This window comes from Rhopalosiphum padi, chromosome 1 (genome assembly GCF_020882245.1).
Source record: "Rhopalosiphum padi isolate XX-2018 chromosome 1, ASM2088224v1, whole genome shotgun sequence".
Taxonomy (NCBI): Eukaryota; Metazoa; Arthropoda; class Insecta; order Hemiptera; family Aphididae; genus Rhopalosiphum; species Rhopalosiphum padi.
This window is the reverse complement of record NC_083597.1, coordinates 85,782,411-85,805,468: the sequence shown is the minus strand read 5'-3', so window position 1 is coordinate 85,805,468 and position 23,058 is coordinate 85,782,411. Positions and strand designations below refer to the sequence as shown.

Sequence of the window (23,058 nt, the reverse complement as noted above, 5' to 3'; positions counted from 1 at the left end):
AATGTGGGTATATTCTATTTGTTTGACCGTTTTAGAAATTTATTGTAAGTTAATGCAAATATTATTTGCAGTATATCACGACTCACGAGTAGGTATTATAGTGCCAAGTCCTAGAACTACATTTTGTTTATCTTATTAAGCTTTTGATCTTGGCAAACATTTTCCACTGCAGCAAGCTTACAGCAATATCTAACAAAGCTATATGAATATTTTACATTTAACCGTAATGTTAATCGTGATATGCACTTTACACAATATATATGAATGGTAAATAAAAGTAAAAGAGATTTTTAAATTTTTAAATCTTTATCTTACGTACCTGAGTTTCAGCTCTATATACTGCTGGAGTGTATCAAAATCTAAAATTTCGGTTTTACTATGATGCTATCTTGCAGTATATTCCTTTATAATATGTGTCAATTTCTTTCTGCAGTTTAATATATACAAATCTAAATTGTATATACTTTATAGTTAAACGAACCACAAGTAATCATCACGGATTATATATACTCATATGATATAATATATATAATATATACATTATATATAATTCGACATATGTACACGGTGTGGATTTAGTCGTGATGTCTTGTCGTGTTGTTTCGTCACCGACCATATTTAATAACCGATTGCCAGGGTATACAATGTACGTTGTACTATTCTTATGACATCCGATTAGTTTCAATCAAGTGTTCAATGTGTGATTCTACATAATGCACGAAAATATTTATGATGGCGATATAAGATATAATATATATTTGAGATAACCATCATAGTATCCTATTTAATATATTTACGTGACAACATGTTGTGCTATCGCCGACAATGGCATCGTCTCATTCGTCTCCAATCAGCAAAAATTCGTCCGTGAACAAAAATAAATAAATAAATATATATACTCGTATATATTATGTACATTGTACTCGTACATACATATAATATATGTCATAGACACATATATCCGGAGTTGAGAGAGAAAAAAAACGAAAAATCGTTGGTGTCACGGCCAATTCGGGATGTAACAAGACAAACCAGAAAACCTCCGGAGTCAAAACGTGTATTGTTCATCGTTGCCGGTATTGTACGACCAGATGAACTGGGCCAAGTAGACTGTGCGCCCCAATTCGCCGCCGGACCGTGGAAACCAACGCCGCAACAGCCTCTCTCGTTCGATCTCTTCGATGATGGTTTCATTATTATGTATATACGAGTATTATTATCGGGTCGGCTGCTGTGTCCGTTACATATTATTATATAGATCGGTAATATGTGTGGTGCCATAAAGGTTTCCTTTTTTCATATTTTATATTATTGATTTTATTACCGACGTCGTTTACGTTTGTTTTCTATGTTGGTATATATACATATGTATAGTATGTACAATGTTTTTATACGATAACGTTTCGTTTTTGAAAATAATTATAAGCGAGAAAAACCTCGGAGACCTAACCTAATTCATCGGGGTTATACGGCGGACATTGCGCACAAGAACGACCTCTCGTCGTAACGCGGCCGTAATTGATTTGATCGTTAATCGCGCGAGAACTCCGCACCACCGGACTTGGCCGGAAAAAGAACGTTAATGTGTATAATATTTAATCTCTCTATTTCTCTTTCTATTATAATATATACATGTAAATTTTAACACTGAAAAAAATATTTATGCCATGACTAGACTCCGAACTGACTGACGGAATGTGTACACTTTACATGTAGGTAGTAGGTATTTCATAGGAGAAATGGTTTTGGTGTAGTTGCGTAAATAACGTTTGGAATAATTTTAATTTATTAAAAATATATCATGATTATTTTATACGACACATGTGCATGTTTACGTAAATTTGAATTTTGTTACAACATTTCAACCCTAAAGTGTATGGTCCGGTTAAATAGCCACTATTTAAATATATTACTATATTGACAAGCAGGTGAGGTGATTTGGAACGAATAAAATATCTGTTATAGCACAGTCGTAGCGGTTATGGAGAAGATAACGACCGGCTGGACCGGCCGCTGCCACCATATCGTTTATACATAATAGTAATAACTAACAACAATAATAGAGAAATATAATTCTCTCATCGATTGCCGCCCGTACGTTTTGCGTGCGCTACGCGTATATTATATATTATTATATATTTTATTCGTGTGGGATGACGAGACGGTTGATGGCCGGTTTTCTTTGTGTGCGTTTCGTCGTAGTCGTCGTAGTCGTCGTCGTTTAAAAGATGATCCGTACTCGTGTGCGCCGCTGTTACGATTTAGAAAGTAGACGGCTTTCACATCCGTGTGTGTGTGTGTGTGTGTGTACCCCCGCAACATGCGCTGAGTTATTACTATAAGAAAAGAAAAATAACCATTCACATATAATTTTATATATATATACGTAAAAAATATATAATATATTAATATTGAATATTATAGTACAATATATACATTATACATACAATGAACTGCACATTTTGAAGTATTTTCTAGGCACATTTCTGCCTTTGTCGTCTTCACTGCCCGTTAATTATTGTTTTTGGGTTTTTAAAAATATAATATTCTCTTTAAATGTCCGTTTTAATGACGTCGCGTTTCGTAGGTTAGGACGTACTAGATGTGTGTGCGCAATTACAGAACATATACACGAGCACGTTTGATGCGTGTGGTACACTTTATAGGTACTATAAACGTACAATAATATTATAATATACATCCGATATTTCATTTCTACCACCATGCAGCAGCAGTTCGTGTTATCTCTGAACTGTTCCCGGGATAGTAACAGCATAATATCATTATATCCCATCAAGGACTATTTTTTAATTTTATTTTACCACGACAATGCACTCGTTGCGCGTGTATATATATGCCCGTATTTAACCTTCTTTCGATAATAATCGAAGGCTTAACCGAGCTCAGCAGCGTATTTGAATGTGTAAAATGGCGAAAAAAATCCGTACAAGGAACCGAAAACCGCGATAATTCCAGCTATGTCTATATCGATCACTCAATCGGGTCTAGGTTGTAAGTCGTGTTTCGCGTTGGAAATCGGGTTTATGGTATATTGTGCGACTCCACATAAAAATAATTCAATACACAACTATAAATATTGTACCACGAGGGGAGGAGAGTCCTCTCTTGTGTGCAGTCAATTGCTAATCAACATGCCGCAGTTATATTGTATATAGTCTATATTATTATTTTATAAGTGCGTACGGTGGTAGTAGTATTAGTAGTAGTGAGCGGTTTACGTTTTGTGTAAGTATAGTAAAATACGAGTGGTGCAGTAGTGGTAGTGTAGTTTGGTAGTAGTATTATAGTAGTCAGTCGCCGTGTATACGTTTCACCAGATCTACAAGACGGCGTTGTCCTACTGACCTTCATACCGGTCGTCTCGCCCCCTCCTTTTGATTAATCGGTCTAAAAATGACCGATTCTAGAAAATAATGATATTAACTGCTGCTGGCTGCCCCTACCACGTCTACCGGTTCGCTTCCTTTCCTTTCCTTTCTTTCTTTCTTTGTTTTTTAATTTTAATTTTTTTTAATTAGACGTTTAAACAAATTTTTGACTAAATCAACGCACTTTTTTTGGTTTGACAATTCGAATATCATGACATCGATTTCCGGTGGATATATTTTTTTTGTTTTTCTGTATTAATTCTGAATCTTTTTTAAGGTCAGGTTATAAGGACATGTCTTTTCATTCGTTTACGTATTCGAATCGCAGAAAAAAGAATGAGCTACTATTGATATTTTATTGATAATCAACAGTAATAATAAAATTAATAAATAACCGTAATTTATAGTCGTATGGGTAGTGTAATACTTACATACAAATCTTCGGTTTTTGATTATCGTTTAAATCGATTTATTTAAATAATTTAGCGTTATACTTATTTATTGTTTTGATAACTTAAGTTAAGAAAATGATAACAATCTACCTAAATAAAAGAAACTATATTAATAGGTATATACTAGTTAAGTTATTATAATAATAAATTATTTAGAAAAATATAAGAATAATTTATAATTTATAATTTACTTTCTATTTTGAATATAAATTTCTAAATATTTATAACAATCAAATAAATTGTAGTTTAATAAAATAAGGTGGATTTTAAGTAATATTCCAAATTTGTATTTCTTAAATATATTAGTTTAAAATATTTAAATCATATTGTTAATGTAGTCTAATATTATTTTGTAATCTTACCGTAATATTAAAATATTTTGTTTTAAAAATTATTCTAAAGTTTTATTTAACGGAATAATAATTGGTCTTGAATTTGTTTGTGTTTAATTTTAAATTTTAATATTTAATTAAAAAGCATTAAATTAATAACCATATTATATTTATATTATGACATATACATGATGTTTTTATATAACATTTAATTATTTGAATTTATGAAATATTCTTAAAATGTTTAAATTAATATTCGATTTGTAGTTGGTCAAGAAAGACGACCTGAGAAAATGTACAATTCTTGAATGTTAATTATGCTACTTTTCTAATTATTTTTAGTATTATTTGTTTTTTTCTTGTCAAAATGAACTGAATAATCAGCATAAATACTTTGATAAAAAATGCCGATTTTGCTAGTATTTTATAAATTGAATTGTTTCTGACTATTTATTTATATTGTAGCGGGTAATTGTTATGTATAAAATAGTCCAACTTATTGTACTATACTATATAAAACTTATTAATATTTTAATTTAGTTGATTATATATATCTAGAGTTAGTATTTGAGATACGCACCAATTCCTCGGACAGGTACAACATTAAAAATGTTAATACAAATTCGAAAGTAATATATTTCATTGACGACCTGACGGTTCTATTAAAAATTAATTTGTACTTTCGAGTACGTTCTACCAACGTTATATCAATTTATCAATGATATTATGTCTATAAGTTCATTATTTTAATTATTGAACATATCGTTAAACATATTAATATATTATAAATTATATATAGGGTGCTATACTGAAATTTAATTAATATTCACGTCTTAATTTTTATTATTAATAAAAAGCGGTTTGGGTTAAAAATTAAAATCTTATCGTTGAAAAAGTGTTAGTATTCTTATTTGTAATATTATTTTTTAGGATGTACAATAATTTAACAAGCTTGTCTTACACATTTTGCCGGGTCACGATAGGTATCTCAATTGTGAAGTTTCGAAAATGTTCAATCCAACTTCTTTGTACTTGTTACAATCATAAACAAGTTTTAACTCGTTTGACAAGTTGCCTACTAAGAAATTAGCTATAGCTGATAGTTAGATCACGATAAAATGAATGTCTTCCAGCGTGTGTCTATATTCCTAGAAAATACACGACAATACACGTTATTAGTCGTTAATCGATAATCAGTTTTATAACTGTTATTACTTGTGGACTATGGTATTTAATAACAACATTATAACAAGCACCTCTTATTCGTCATCCGTTATCGCATTGAAACAATGGAATCAAAAAACTTGTTGAGTTATCGATAAGAATTTTTCCATTAATCATTTTTTGTAGTTCTTGTAAATCAAATGTCGTAAAAGTTCGAATCAAAACTATAAATTGTTGATTGTAGTAGATTTTGCATGGGCGTAATATTTTTTATGGATTATTATGTCTTAGTTAAATGTTTAAGAACCGTTAAAACACAAAATAATGATGTACTTATTTTAAATATTGGATTAAAAAAAGGTTTTACGATACACTCACGTCACGTTAGAAGTAGTAAGAAAAATTACATTTATTGGTTTTCTATAAATTGAAATATGAACTGTTATTTTAATTAAATTCATCATGGAAATAAATATATGTTAGCATATCGTACTATGATTTTTGGTTTACAGTTTTATAATAGTTGATTAACCTTTTTAAACACAAGTTAATCTTTTCGTGTAATCATATTATATATGCATTTAAACTGGCCACGGCGAATCAGTATTATTAAAAAATAAATAAAAAGGTATTAGTTTTATAGAAAATTATTTTTATAATTTGTCCATATAGGTCTTTTGTTGTTAGAACGTGTATACAAATTAATAATACCGCACAATATTAAATGTTGTATGCTATCGTTATTTTTTAAGTTTTTAAATTTAATACTTTGTAAAAAAAGTATACATAAGTGATAAAATAATGCTGAGTATTTTTCATTTGTTCATCTACATTGTTGTTTATATTGTGTAACACGTATTAAAAATAAAAAGTTATGTTCATAACTTCATAAGTTAATATTATCATTTTTAACAGTATCACGTACATGGCATATCATATAATGAGTGCATTAAAATTTGAATGGTAAATACACGACAATACGATAAATATATCATAAAATATAATGTTAATGTTGAAGTTACAAAAACAAACACGATCCTACTTTAAGCTAAGATTAGTCTCATGGTTTCGTTTTATTATACGTATAATGGTATAATATACTATCATAATTCATAACTATCACATTTTATATAATATTTTCTTTTTTGTACATTTACGTCATTTGATCAAAATATCATCTTACCTTTATGTCAACATAAAATTTATATTTGAATATAAACTGTATAGTTACGTTTCCATCAAGTGAATAGCTGATTAGAACCCTTATCTATACTAGCAATGTCTTGTTAGTTTTTTCTGCTGCACCAGAGTTAGTTTAGTATGATAATTAGGGTAAAAGTCTCTGGACCATTTTATTTTTAGACGACGAATCGTATTTATTAGACCAATATACAGGATGGATTAGAAATTGTATGATTAGAATCATAGGCATGTCTAGACCTTTGACGCAGAGGATGCAACTTGGTGCGTACGGCGTACCCAAGGGGCTAAAAGGCGTTAGCTCCCTTTTTGAACAATTTTTCTTGGTTCATGATATACCACCTGAAATTGCAGCGGGTGCAGGTGCATACCTTGCACCCCCCGTGGACACGCCTATGGTTAGAATGAAGATGTAGTAGTTCTTATAAAATTGTTTGTAAAATTTAGATTTTTAATTTTTAGAATGGTCATTAAATTAAGATTTTTGTGTGAAGGGTTAAATTATAGCTAACATACTTTGGAGAACTCGTTATTGTCCTGGGGGCTATTTATTGAAATTACCGTATTATTTTTATGTTAGAGAGTTTTGAAATTTTTTTGTCATAATAGGCATGTAACTAAATAAGTTACCTATATAACTATAGGTATAGGTAATAGGTATATTAATAGTTAAAAAGTTTATATTTTAACAGTTATTTTAAATGAAAATAAATTTTTAATTTGCACTGTTGGTATTATTTTATGTACTGATGATTAAACTGTTATTGGAATGCCATTAAATTTTCTATTGTTGTATTAAATAAAACGTAAAATTATTTATTCGTTAAATTTTTTCTTACCTTCTACAGTTCTACAGTTTTAGTAAACGCGTATTAATAACGCATTTGCATGTTCTTACACCTTCATAACTATTATAGTATTATATATAACCGTATTATACAATTCTGTATATTTGTGCTAACCCCTTAATTGTTGTTGCGTGATAAAAAAAATAAATCACCGTATTATGAAATAATGATTGCGACTAACCCGATCTCTATTTTGGACCATTTTCCACATGGTAATTGTTGTGAAGCTAATAAGGAGTTTACAGTATTTATTTGTTTTTTCGTTTGTTAAAAATCGAGTTCCAGTTTTTAGTTAATGTTACACCTATATATGGAATGCTCGAATTGGGAACAATTAAGTTGAGAAGTTCAATAAATGATCTGCATACTTCCTCAATTTAAGCACAAGCTATACGTTTTCAGGCGTATACCTAAAACTCATAATAAAATGACATTTGATGACTGATTCGTGAATAAAAAAATAACGCATGCAGATGAGTATGTAATATAGTTATGACCAGGGCTCGGAACTTAAAGTACTTAAAATCATTAAAAAAGCGCTTATAAACATCATTATAAGCACTCAAATAAGTATTTAAAAAACTTAAATTTGAGCAAAAATATTAATCAAAAAAAAAAAAATAAAACTTTCTTTTTACATGATTAAGCAGGTACTAAATTTAAGTTGTAACTGTGCTAAAAATAATATGATTAAAGATTACAAAAAATATTGAAACAAAATGATTAGGATAAGCTTCTAACTAAAAAACAAAAAAAAATAAACAAATTTTTATATTATAAAAAAATAAAACTTCACTTCCAAAACATTTTGCCTTATTGTTTATAGATTTTTGGAGAGATTTTCTGAAAAAACCATAAAAAGTAGAAAAATTGGTCAATAAAGCAAAAATAATCAGAAAAACTGGAAATAATAAACATTTTTTTAAAAAATCGTTGAAAAAATATAAAAAAAAAGCACTTTCAAATTTCATAATTGAACGTATTGGAACATAACATACACTTCCATAGCATTCTGCTACATTTTAAGTCAATCCATAAAAATAAGCAAATTATTTAAGACCCGAGCCCTGGTTATGACCAATAATAAATTAGGATGGTTAGGATGGTACCTATACAAATCAATAAGGCATAATTCACGCATCTGTTTTATAATATATTGGCAAGGACTTGTAATTTTTCGCATTTATATGGGAATTGCTAAACTAACTGCTGTTTAACATGTAATCTTCTGAGTTACTGAGTACATCACACATATTTAGTTATAACGATGGCGTATTTACAACTTATTATTTTTTTTAAGGAGGAAAAGTGAAAAATTAATTATATTACATATTTTTATGTATAAATATAGTCAAAATATAAAATGGAAAATAAACTTTCTGTTCTGATCTGGTAAATTATTAATCCCTTGTGAGTGGGGGTGTGGAGTGGAAACCCCCAGAAACCTCCCTACCATAAATAAGCCACTGAATTATAACTTATAACGGTTTGAAATCGGTAAACAGCAGGTAAATTTCCCTAAAAAATTCCTATGTACAAACATTTATAAGCTATTTTTATCTTGAAAAGCGTTTGTGCCCCGTATAATATTAAAAATGTTGCCATACGTAAATTCGTCAGTTGTATAATATTTATGTATATTTATAAATCATATAGGTGCACGAATGTTCGTACAGTACACGTACTGCACATCGCGGAATTCTATATACTTTTATTCAAAGCAGTCGGATCGCAGGCATAGTTCATCGTTATATGTATTCGTATATATTAGTATATTTTACCTGTATTTCCCCCGTTGTTGTGCTTTATCATATTGTACATATACGTAGAGTTACGTCAATTTATTGTCTATATAATATGTAAATGATATCGCGTGTATAATAATATAATATGTTTATATAGTGTGCATGTTTGATGTGTACAACATGCATTCGTGTTTGTTTTTCGTTTGTCATTCGTCGATCCCCCCCATAACGTGATGCAATGTGGTGCATATATGCTATAATACTATAAGTCCTTAACGTACATTATAGGTACATAATGGTTGACGGTTTATTAGCGTATATTATAATATGGTTTATATCGTACTGTAAATATATTTACATAGTATAATAATAGACGCGTCTGCTGCTCAAATTCATTATTATGATATCATAATAATATACAATATACATAATACATGCACGTCGTTACGAGATTATTACAAGTCCGGTTATACCTATGTACTATATGATATGCTACTACAGGGTGTTCTTTGGTAAAAAATTTGACCAAACTAATCGTCCAACTAATTACGAGTACTTTAAAGGGTATTTTATGACGAAAATTCCTTTGATTTTTTTTTTCAAATAATGTTTTATTATTCTACTACTAAATACATAGGTTATAGGTAATATGATAGTTCTACATACGTATCGAAAATATGTATATCGACAAATCACTATGAGGTATTCTACATATTGACTATTTGTTACACTCATTTTAGATTATTTGTAAATTTCACATCTACTTGGTTGAAGTTTTATCGTACTTAATACTGGGTAGTGGACACCCTGTATATTGAAGTCGTTATCGTTATCGTTGTTGGTCGATTTAGCCTGGCAGTTGCAGCCCGTATGTAGCAGCAGCTGCGGTATACTATTATTATTTATTATTATAGGCTACAATGGTTTGCCCGAAATTACAAAACGGTCATGTCTCTTACTCTCTTTGTGCACTAATGTACTATTATACTATTTGCGCGTTATAGGCCGGAAGATTTGAATTATTGAGATCGCATCACTACTACCGCCGAGGAAGTTGGCAATTTATAAACATTATTAAAATTATTTAAACAAATCTAAAGAGAAAATAACATTTTAAGCCATTTAGTTGAATAACTTACGATTTAGGCCTATAAAACTATTTGTATAGCTGTAGACTTATTAAAAATCCAAGATTCCTTTACTAATATTTATAAAATTAATTATATAGAGTAAGACTGTAAGAGGATTCTTAATAACTTGTATAAGGTTATACTCAATAGTAATGTTTAAATCTATTTTATTTGTTTTATAAAATAAGTAATTAAATTTAAAATAAAATATTTCCTCATGTTATGTAGTTTCTGAGTAGTTTATTATTTACATTTTTTATATATAATATAATTAAATTTTTCCTGGTATATTTTTTATAGTGTATAATATCAACGTCAAAAAAATAATGTTTAAATAATATATAGGTATTATAGTGTATAATTATATAGTTTTAAGCTTTGAACAAACTAGGTATATTCATTTTGTGTGCATACGTATATACTATATTGGTTATAATTTTATAAATTATAATTATACGTTGTAACCATAATATTGTTAATAGACGATTCAGTCAATCTTTGTGTTCATGTCAAATTTTGCATTCGCATGAAAAAATAGGTGCAGTGTACTTTTCTTTATATGGAATTTGCGTAGACTAGGTGTGAATTCTTGTTTTGGTTTTTGACTAAAATATTATTATTGTTTAAAATCTGTACGTTTTATGTTGGCGTTAAAAAAAAGATTGACTGAAATTGATAAACTGTCGTTAATAATGTAACCATGAACTCGAATATCTTGATTCTTGACCATTCGTATGTGTACTGCATGTGTAGGTAAATATAATTTTTTAATTGCGTACATGTGTATAAAACGATAAAAACGTGTCAAATTCTCAAAATAATCTCAATTTGTACATTTTTGTAGTTTACATTTATTAATTTATAAACTGAGTTGTATATATGTATCAAGTTATAATATAATAACAAAATCGACGGTAGGTATGCCGTATACGTATACAATATATATGGGAATTGCAATTTTCAGTCGAATAATATTATAATGTACCATATAACAATATATCGATCGAGGTTGTGCCTTCGTCAATCCGGTACAAAATCAATTTTAGATAAGAAACAAAGCTATCGACCGTTGTTTATCGTATAGCGTAGTGTATACCTATATTTGTAATAATAAATAACAATAATAATAATGTATAAAATATAGGTGATTGGTGGGCGTCTGTAGGCGGGAGTTATTGTTTGCGGAAACTCGCAGCGATCTCGGGTTGTGTGTTAACAAGTATAATAATATTAATAATAATATAATGGGAGACGGCGGCAACTATTGCAGTGCGTGATGTGTTCGATGAAATGTTCTCGTTCTCGTCAAAACGATACAAAAACAAAGCGAAAAAAAATTAGTAGAAAAAAACGAAGTTAATTGAAGAAAATTATTATAATAATGGCAACAACAAAACTAGAGATCGTATATTGTGTGGGCGGGCGGCCAACTATTAATTCTAATCGACTTCGCACGGACGAAATGTATATATAATTTAGCGTGTAGTAAAAATGCGCCGTCGAGAATTGTATTGTGTGGGGTCCGTGTCTGCAGACACTTTCATTTTTTTTTCACCGCTTTCCACGTCGAACGTCATTATTTTTTTTCTTGAACGCGTACAAGGTACTGCAGTTAAGAGCGCCATACGTTTTCATTACAAATTCTATATATGATAATACTATATCTATTGATATATTATAGTTATAATTATATTATAGAAATTTCAAGTGAATCATCATAATAGTTCACTGTATTTTATACGAACCATTATTCTAGCAACTTCGGGTTGCAACAACGCAGCTTCGCTTAATATATCGTTATTTTTCGCTATACACGTCTGTGCACATAAAATACTATAAGGCGTATAGGGTAGTTAGGAATCACTGGACTGAGCGTGCGAAAATACCAAGTCGCACTTACTTGATCCCGCAGTTTTATTATATAAACTTAGGTTAGGCTATAGGTTATAGTAGGTACCTAACCTAGGCTATACTAAGCGTGTCGTTACTCGTTACTCGTTGGCGACTAGACGTTTTTGCGTCACATTACACATATATCGTGTACGATATAATATGTGGCGAAAGAACGACGCGATGCGGTCGTCGTCCGATGAGGGACGAAGGTCAATCGTCGTCGTACGAAGGACCGTCGTGTCACGACGAATAATGTGTACACACTCTGACACTCGCGCTCTCGCCACAACAGCCGCTGGCCGGGTCGCGAGTTCTCTGCCGGGGCAATCCACTTGTGTATAATGAGTATTATATACATATACTTATGTACATGGTTAACCGTGGGTACCTATGGCGGACCTGGCAGCGTGCGTGCGTCGTAAATTACTATATTTTAATTTATAACATACATAGGTATACGTGTATATAACTATATAAGATGGCGGGCGAGACTCGTCGTGTGAGCGAGAGGTGCCGGAGATTGCAGTGTGACGAAATTGATGCACTTTTTTCCCATATAGTTTTCGTGTTGACCTAAATATGTGTATTATATATATACATAGTATAAGATCTCGTGTGTGTATTGGTTGTTTGTATTTGTTATTATATTAACGCGTATACGTTCTCTATAGTGTGTTTACTAACTTTATAGCCTGCTTTATCAGTAAAAACATACCATATATATATGTATATATTATTATACTGTGGTGATGTGTGTTCACGTTCGGTTTTCACTGGCCGGAGAAAGTGTTTTGTTTTTTTTCTGGCGAAACGGGTACGTTTTTTTCTTCATTATTATTACCACTTTTTCCCCTCCTGACCCCGATACAACCCGACGTCGACTCTCCTCTACCACCTCATAACCTCCAAACACCCTCGTGTACCGTCAGTGAAAGCACCTATATAGTCGTACATTTAATAATGTATGAAGTATGATATTATTAAAACGTGCGATATAGATCTATTCTATATATATATATATATATATATAGTCGCCACTGTATATCAAAGTTGAGCAGAGCGTAATGTTTCGTCTGTTGTCACTGTTTGAGGGGGGGTATGGTGCAACGTGACACCATCATCATCACTCTGATCTCGCCTCTAGCGGATTTCGTATCGTGTATATTTTATAGGTACCCAAGTATATAATATATAAGAAGCCGATAATAACGACTCTCGCAGAGAGTAACCGTCGTCGCAATCGGAGCTTTTGACCCCGGTCGTGACCTTTGTCTCTCGTCTTATATCTAGTACCGCTGGGCTTCCGCATCGGAAATATTATATATTATTATAAAAATCTTTTGAAAATCTAAGAACTACGACAATGCGTCTTGCGTTACTATTGTGCTGTTGCTGCGTATAATGTGTATATATATATACGTGTGTATTGTGTGTGTGTGTGTGTGTGTGTGTGTGTGTGGAAGAGACCCACGCTTGCGCCCACTTTTTCCGAAGACGCCTCCGAAAAACAATAACAATCGGAGCACACTCAAGTTCACCGAACCCAAACACGAGGGATTGGCCGCGTGTGTCGGAGTGTACCACTGTTGTATCTATGTATATTATATTATTATTATTATTATTATATGTGTGCATTATTATTATATTATTGTTATTATCATACGATTATGTTGCTATAAACGTGGTTCAAAAGACGGGAAATAAGTTAAACAAAAACCGCATCGGTGGTGGATGATACGACGTTGTGAAACATATAGTAATAACAATAATAATATACAATGACGATAACAATTGTGCGTCGGAACTACGGCAGCGGCAACGAGACGGTTCGGCTCCGCAGGACTTTCGAGTATCGCTGGCATAATATTATATATGTATATTCTGCGTTTCACTACTGCGCTACGGGAATATTAATTAGTCGTGATGGACGACGTACGGTCGGAACAAAGTAATACGCGGCTTATGTAAGGGGGGCCCCGTCGGACGCATATTGCATATTATAGTGTATATTATTATTATTATTATTATTATACGATGTATATATACTAATGTAGTATAATAATATAATGTCGTGCCCGAACATTTTTGACGGGAACCGACGGAGAAACTACTACATTATATACCCGCGTGTGTACTTATGATATGATGACGATTAAGAAACTTGTGATTTTGTTTTTGATTTTTCTCGACCACAAGTAGACTTTTGCCCGACTGACTTTTTTGAACAATGGCCTTAATGCCTTATACCGCAGTTACACTATATGTATAACTTTGTTTCGATTATTAATTATTACACGTACTTATATATTTTATTAAGTATAATACCTGCTATACATATAATCGTAATAATCGTATACGTCATTTTCGTCGTTGTATATTTAATATAATTTTAATTGTTGCAGTAGTTGTATTTGGTATTTTATTTTTATTTTTGAGCCGAGTTGACTTAGGTCTTAGGTATACGAAATCCGTTTAAGGACTTTGTCTCGAATTAGTAGTTTATGTGTCTAGTACACACGTATTTTTACAGAAAATTAATATTTATACATTCCTCTTGTTGAGTAGGTATTAATACAGTAATGAGGCGCTTTTAGAGACACGCGCGTACTGACATAATGTCCGTAATTTTAAATTATATATATATATATTTATAGGTATGCATTAGTTGTGATTTTAAAATATAATTTGGTTGTTTTTGTATACTTTAGATTTTAACACAGTATAATTTTTTTTTACTATGTCCTTAAATATCTACGTTTAGCTGAATCAATACGTGTTAAAAATATTGTACAAGTATTTTAACATTTAAAATAAGATAAATAAATAGATTGCTTTAGAGATTTTTTATGTAACAAGTATAAAATAGAATCTAGAATTTTCTTATTAATATGACTTATGTAAAAAACTAAAACAATTGTTATATTATGCTGTGATGCTATCCGTCTCTAAGTGTATATTATGTATTGTGTATACTATCAATCATCGGAGAACAATATATACGTCAAGTTGAAAACGATAATTTTCATTATTCAATAGATTATTATACTGTTGGATATTTAATGAATTATACTTCATTAATTAGTTTCGCTATATTCATATACTATACAGAACTATAGAAGTATACTAATCATAAAATTACTATGAATATTATTTTTCTATTTTATCACAATAAATTCACAGAATGTCTTTATTTTTGTTATTTTTATTTATTGTTTATGGTACTAAACTATTAGGTACTTCAAACTATAATATATAACCATTTTTTATTACATAGTTTTTAAACAAAAGGGATATTTTATATGAAAATGTTGTTTTTAATTTCAAATTGTAGCCCATATTTTATTTTCTGTTATATTAATGTTGTATTAAATAGTGTGCCGGTGTTATTAATAGGAGGTGCGCATTAATTATTTTACGTTTTAATGTTATCGATAAAACACATAATCAATTTAATTGGAATTTCCGTTATTTTAAAACCGTTGTTTGTATATTTTTTATAACTTATACGCATGGCTTACAATAATTACTCCCAATTACAATTTTTTCGCATTTAAATTCTTTGCTAATACTGCTGAATGCTGATCATTCGTTATTATGGCAACGACTAATTTTTAATGATTTCTCAAATTATGCCTCGAAAGCTGAAAGCACAGAATTTCCCATATTATAGAAGTGAACTAATAATATCAGTACATATATAATCATTGGGAAGTACATAAATCAAAGTAAATCCTCGCTATATGTAATGAGATTTTAACCTGATTAAATATACATGAAAAAATCTGAATAAAATAATCTACGAAGTAAATAACAAATTAAAAAAAAAACTAGGTGTAGGTATATTTTGTTACCTATTTATGATGCTGAGTAATGTTTTATATTTTTTTAATGATTCGTTATTTTAATTTAACTTTAGTAGAACAATACGATTTATGACAATGTACCATATATATATTAGGTATGTATATTTAACCCTTTGAGTGCCATAGACGCATATATGCGTCCACCATACAACAACCGTCAAGTGCCATGGACGCATATATGCGTCTTCGCTTGTTAAAATCATTTACTGCTGTTATCAATACTTAATTGTATACCAATAGATTGCAAATTCAAAGACGATTCCAAAGACGTTTAGTAAAAAAATATCGGATAAATAGCAATGAAGTTATAAGTGAATTAATTATATTATCTTTTCAGTGATAACCAAAATGTGTTGTTTATCAATTTTTTTTTTTTTAAAACCGCTAATTATCATTCGTTAAAATGTTAGAAACCACTGAACGCTTAATTCTAAAAGTACAATTACATTGAAAATTTAAGTCCAAAATTTTTTTTTTTTTTTTTAGTCATTATATTATTCAATGAATAAAAATAATAAAAAATTAAAAAATTAAAATAAAAATGCAAAAATAACTTGGTCTGGCAGGTGTCACTGGTCAAAATTAATTTGGCACTCAAAGGGTTAATACTATTGTGTAAACACACTATACTATACAACCATATTCACTGTTTGTGCCAAACAATTTTGTAAAAAAAAATAAAATGCTAGGTTGGTATACGTTTAAGCGTATATTATTATCCCCGCATTAATGAACTATTAGCAAGTGTGATTTATCAATTATTTATTAGTGTTGAATGATCAATCATGTATGCGGTAAATCTACATGAAAACACGCTAATTCTCCTATACTATTATATTTAACTTTATGTAAAATTTAATACCTAAATGGCTAAATGTATCGGTGTTCGAAGCGAAAACGCCGTTTCGGTTATTTGCTAAAACCATGACGCTGACTTGCGGTCAAGATAATTCCGCCAACACCCGTCAATACGTATTTATGCGCCTACAGTGCATATTATATTATATAGGTGTATGGATATAAACCACTGCACCTCGCAGCCCGCCCGTGACTATTCGGTGTTGTAATTGCGCACTACACGCACATCCGGGTTAATAGTAGGTATACCCACTATTGTTGTTCGCAGTCAAACACTATTTTAACGATTATAATAATCGTTTCCAATTACGATTTAAAAAATAATTCGTATAGGTTAGTCGTACTGCACTAATAGTACTACATAATAAGAAATGTATAGAAGTATATTTATGCATTCAACGGTACGGTTTATTATCTTCGTTCGCGGATACGACGAAAGTCTATAAATAAAAACCACAACTGCTGCTGACGAGGCAGCGTTTAGAAAATATTATTGTAATCTAGTTGCATGTACCGATTTCGGGTTAAGCCCCCGTCTCGGTCTTGTGAAAAACACGCGGAGAGAGCATCTTCTGTTATCATATTAATTTTGTTGTTTTTGGACGGAATCTTGTGATTTAGCAGTGTGTATGTATGTGATGTGTTCGCAGGTCGTGTTGACTTTGTCGTGTGAAACAAAACAAAAAGAAATTCTCTGGTTATGATGCTGCCCGTGATAGCAGGTGCGCGTCTGTTTATACACACGCGCACTGAACAACATTAAATGTGGAGCAAACTGCTTTAATGGTTCAGTTTGACTTTCTCATTATAATTCGCCTACTTTCACTCACTTCTCCGTTCCGATTTGACAATAGCTGGAAACGTCTCTCGTCGCAGTTGTATCAACCACTGTGTACCCCCACCCACTCCCTTCACCCACGAATTAAAAACGGTGACATTTTATATAAACGTTCATTATAAACACATCGGGCATTGGCAGCTGCAATATAATAATATACACGTCATGGCAGGTAGCATACATTATATATATATATATATATATATAGCTGCGGTATAAGTAATATGAAAACACGTGATTTCTATACTATATCGTTCGTTTTCTTCGTGGCTATATTTCGTCGATACAATCATTTCAATCTATTTATTATACTATAATACTATATCATTGTATGGACCAATCGCATCGTAAATGAAACGAACTAGAAATTGAAAATTATCTTCAGCGTTTTCGTGTTTACGAAACTATTGTAAATTACACAAAAGAAAAACGCAGCTGTGAGCTGTGTCTAATGTTTATTACACGTGCAAGTTATTAAATTTCTATGTAATAGTTTTTGATTTTACAAATATATAATAATAAATTGTTTGTATATTATTATTGTTTTCTTTCTATATCATATCAATTACTATGTTTAATCTATGATAATATACAGTGTAGGTGTGAGTGTGTGACCTTAACCAACACGGCTATTCCGGGGCTAATAGAGGTTATAGGGTTGGTGTGTCTCAGTATATGTTATAATAGGTTTTTTATACCAACAGTAGCTTTCAGCCACTTTGGTCGAGACTTTGGACTATTGAAGTTCTGATACATTATATTATAACAATTATATATGAATCATGCAGTAAATCCCGTTGACTGCCATAAATCCTTATTTAAGTGAGTATTTTATTTTTTGCTTCTTATCAGCTCATCGATTTATCGCATAAAGCCTTTGTGCGTAATATTTTTGAAATGCATTACAAATTAAATAGAAATCGTAGAATGAAATGTTGGGAAATTATAAAAAAAAACATGATTTATCTAAATATTTCTTATTTTTATTTATGCTTTCACTGCAAGTTATGCCAAAATCTGTAAATCAGTTTCTAAACTGTTTACAAGGGTAGGGGCTAAGAAAAGTAACTATTTTAAAAACGTGGCTGCAGTATGTTTTCAATTGACTAGAGATCGGGAGAGCAAAATTATAATTTTATTCGTCTCACTTTCTATATCAAGCGAACCAATTTCTCATATCGATATCCCACGCATTATACTGGTAATATCGTATACAACTTGATTGCAGTATATTTTACTCTCTATTTCTTCATTTATAATATATTTATCTATTTTATTATAATATACTATGTTAAATTTTTTCACAGGATGTAATAAAATAAATAATACGCAGATTTATAAGGGCATACATGTTCTGTAGGTACTTTGAATATATTTATAATAACTATTAAAATAAAGATATTTAGATATTAAATATGAGGTATATTTAACAATTTTAATTTTGTTAAACATAACAATTATTTTGAATTGTAATATAATATGTAACGGGAATGATGGGATTTACGGATTATATATTTTTGTTCACTACTATTAAAAATTTAAAATATTAAAAAACCATAATTATTCGAGTTTTAAGATATTAACGGTAAAACAATTCATATATACATATTATTGTAGTTTGCCCAGCTGCTTAATATATTATAATATATTAATATTATATAGGTATATAATGCGACCAAACCTATACCAATATATTTGAAGTTTTCGTTGTATTTTATACGTATAATTTTCATATTTAAAGACTTAATGATGTTATACAACTATATATGTATATATACATACCTACCTCTACATTATATTTTAATGATTGTTTCGGATAATCGGGTGCACAGGTTTTGACGCACACATGCGTAGACTCGCCAAAATCTAGTATTTTAACCTTGTCCCGTTATCTGTACAGTGTTAAAATTTCGGCTATTCGCCCTTACATATCTTAAAACACTGACAATGCTGAATGCCGTAAGCAAATAAAATATTTATCGACATCACTCACCTAATGTTTACTCGAGTCTTAGAATATCTGAATTTACAAATGGCTTTGAAAGCTTGGATTTCAATTATAGCCGCCACTTGACGCAATGTTTTATTTCACTTCCTGTTTACTTATTACATCAAAAACGATAATAACGTATATACCTAGTTATAATTTATAAATAAATAGGTACATAAACATAGGTCAGATCAGTCGTTGTATGTAATAATATATTATAATAATATGTGCTTGTTTATAAATTTTCACGTGGTGTAATTACGTTTACTTTACTGATACAGTAGGTTTAATATTTTATCGTTTTGACAATAATAATAATAATTAAAAAAAGAGTTTTAACGATTGACCTAAATTTCATCAACATTATCGTAAACGATCCGCATACGAGTAAAACAATATAAATTGTAATAATTATCGTCAAATACAAATATACGGTGACATATACAAGTCATCATCGTTGTCATCGGATCTACGTGGCTGCACGCTATTGAACGGGCGCCCCGCGTCGCAATTTGTCCGTCGTCACGAAATAACCAAATAATTGATTGACGTAGTAAAACAGCGAACAAAAAAAAAAAAAAAAAACAGAAATGGGTTTATTGGTCATCGGGTTCAACAACTTTACGGGTTGGTCCGGGCTTAAGTCGCCGTGAAAACGCGCGTGCGATTTTGCATGGGTCTTCGTCAACGAGATGATGTCCCCTTTGCCGCTCCGGGCGTGCGTTGAAAAACGGTTATTCGGGCGACTCATCGTGTGGTTGGATGGATTAAAACACGCGCTCGTGTAACGGACAGTTTTCGTCGGATCTGACACGGGAGAACAAAACAACAAAAATATACAAAACAAAACAAATAATAAAAAGACGAGAAAAGTAATAATAATAATAATATGGCAATAACTTGATACAGTGTGGGTACTAGGTATACAGCGTGATCCTTTTAAAGGTAAACACTAATTTTCTCAGAAAATTTGGAAGTATGAAGTCATTAAAAAACATTTTTGAATGACAGCTGACAGCATACATTTTATAACTTAATATTCCCGATTCTATATTTTTCAGAGAATTTTCAATATATTAATGTATAGATTGGATTTTGAACAAATAGTTAATTAAAGATAGACGAGCGGAGTAACGCATTTTTTGTATCAAAATTCGTGGAAAATGATTCTGCTTCAGAGTATATGATACTAGAAATGCATGTTGTTTCATTCAAAATAGTATAAACTTAAAAAATGGTAACGGTAAAAATAGTAAAAAAATAAATTGATTTTATTTATTATAATTTAAAATTATAATTTTTCTTCAAAAATGTCGTTTTATAATGACCTCAATCGTGTAAAATAAAATTCCTAACAACGTTAAACCTTTTTGATAAAACGAGCGTTTACCTTTAACAAAATCACCTTGTATATACGGTTATAAATACTGGTAGCCAATAAACGTATACGTAGATCGTGTGCGTGATATTACGCGCGTTATTGTTTTTGCGCGTCACGTCTCCGTATATTATATTGTAATATATTTATAATATGTCGAAATCTGGCTCGGAGGACCGTCGACCGCTTGTCAGCGCACATTTTGACGCCGTATTATAGACTATAGTAGGTATATAATAATAATAATTATTATTGTTATTATTACACTGTATATGCCGAGTATAATATTATCTTTGCAAGGCATTCTGTGTTTACATACAAATATGGCTTGTATGGCGCGATTGTTTGTATTTTTTTAGAAATATTTTTTTTTCGTCATCATAAACTCATAACCATACGTGGTGACGAGAGGACACAATGGAGTTGGCGGACGCGCGCGCACGCTCTCTCTTAACTTGTTATGTGTATATAACGCGTAAAAAACAATAATTAATTAATTTATCAGTGCGAACAGTAATAATTATCATTTTAATAATTGTTCTCGATTTTTTTTCTCTTTTCACTAGTCTGAATATCTATTCGTCGTACGACAATCTTTCTAGCCTGAAATCGAATTATTGCACGCGGCTTTTCGACTTGTCGTACATGTGCAATGTGCATTGATTATAAATAATTTAAAATATATAATATTAATATAATAAGTAATAATTATATTATACTCAAATCAATGATACGTGTTATGCACTCATGCTTAGGTACATATTATGTATATATCATCGCCCTAGTGCGACGATAACGTTAAACTATTTTATTTCTTGCTCATCTGTAGCCGATCAAAGAAGACCGAAGTAATAGCGACAATTGGCCTAACAGAGCATTTATTTTTTTATGTAGTTATTATATAAATATTATAAATTATAATTATTTATAATGCGTAAATATTATGTTTACTGTATAATATGCAATTTAACTCTACTTCTCTACAAGCACATTTATATATGTATGTATCATTTATGTATAAATTGTAAATTACTATCCAACGAAAGAACCTATAGTAGTCGCGTGTTGATGTTTTGAAGGGGTGGGACGGGGAGGCGAAAGACCGGCTCGCTCGCGTTTACAAATTAATTTATTGGTCGATCGACAACGATAGTCAAGCGCGTGCTTCTATTATATATATATATGTACGCATGCGATCTAATGTATAAAGAAAAATTAACGAGATTGCACGCGCTCGGCATACGTAATACTCAATGGTCTCAATGAATACATATATATATTATTATTACTAAACGCGATTTCCAATCTGATTCGACGAGACTAAATTAATATATTATATATATATATATGTGTGTGTGTGTGTGTGTGTGTGTGTGTGTGTGTGTGTGTGTGTGTGTAATAATATACGAGAGCAGGCTTCAAAGACGATTTTGTCTGGAAATGAATATATTATAATTGCCTATACAGATGACAAGACAACGCGTGTGTGTGTCTCTCTCTATATAAAATAATATAATATACACGTGTGACATAAGGCGTTTTTGCTTATACGTACATACTACTACCATCAAGTTGTGATGACGTGTGTATTAAAGTAGTGTGCGTCTTTAATTTCGATTTAGACAAGTTAATATCGACAATAAATATTTCAATAACCCGCTTGTAGCGTGTGTATGAATGACGTTTTTGTTCCGCCGAGTACAATGTGCTGGCTTGTGTATTAATAGATTGCGAACGAATTCATTTAGACCTAATATATTATTATTATTATTGTTGTTGTTGTCGAAACAGTTTTTTACGACTACTTTTTTTCGTTCTGTATGGCGGTGATGTGACTTTCACGCGATTGTGGCAGAGGGATCGTGTGCGCGCCGGGAATAAGTCCTTTGACACGATTAATATTCGGACAAAAAAATAGAAATCACTTACTATTACTTATTAATTATTATTATATATACAGTTGTTTGTTGTGTTTTTG

The 23,058-nt window shown here is 30.8% G+C and overlaps 1 protein-coding gene across 1 annotated transcript in view; it reads left to right on the top strand.

Moving 5' to 3' along the window:
- LOC132932103 (CCR4-NOT transcription complex subunit 6-like) overlaps positions 1-23,058 on the top strand; it is a 56,252-nt gene that overhangs the window by 19,086 nt on the left and 14,108 nt on the right. The gene's annotated exons all lie outside the window — the stretch shown is intronic.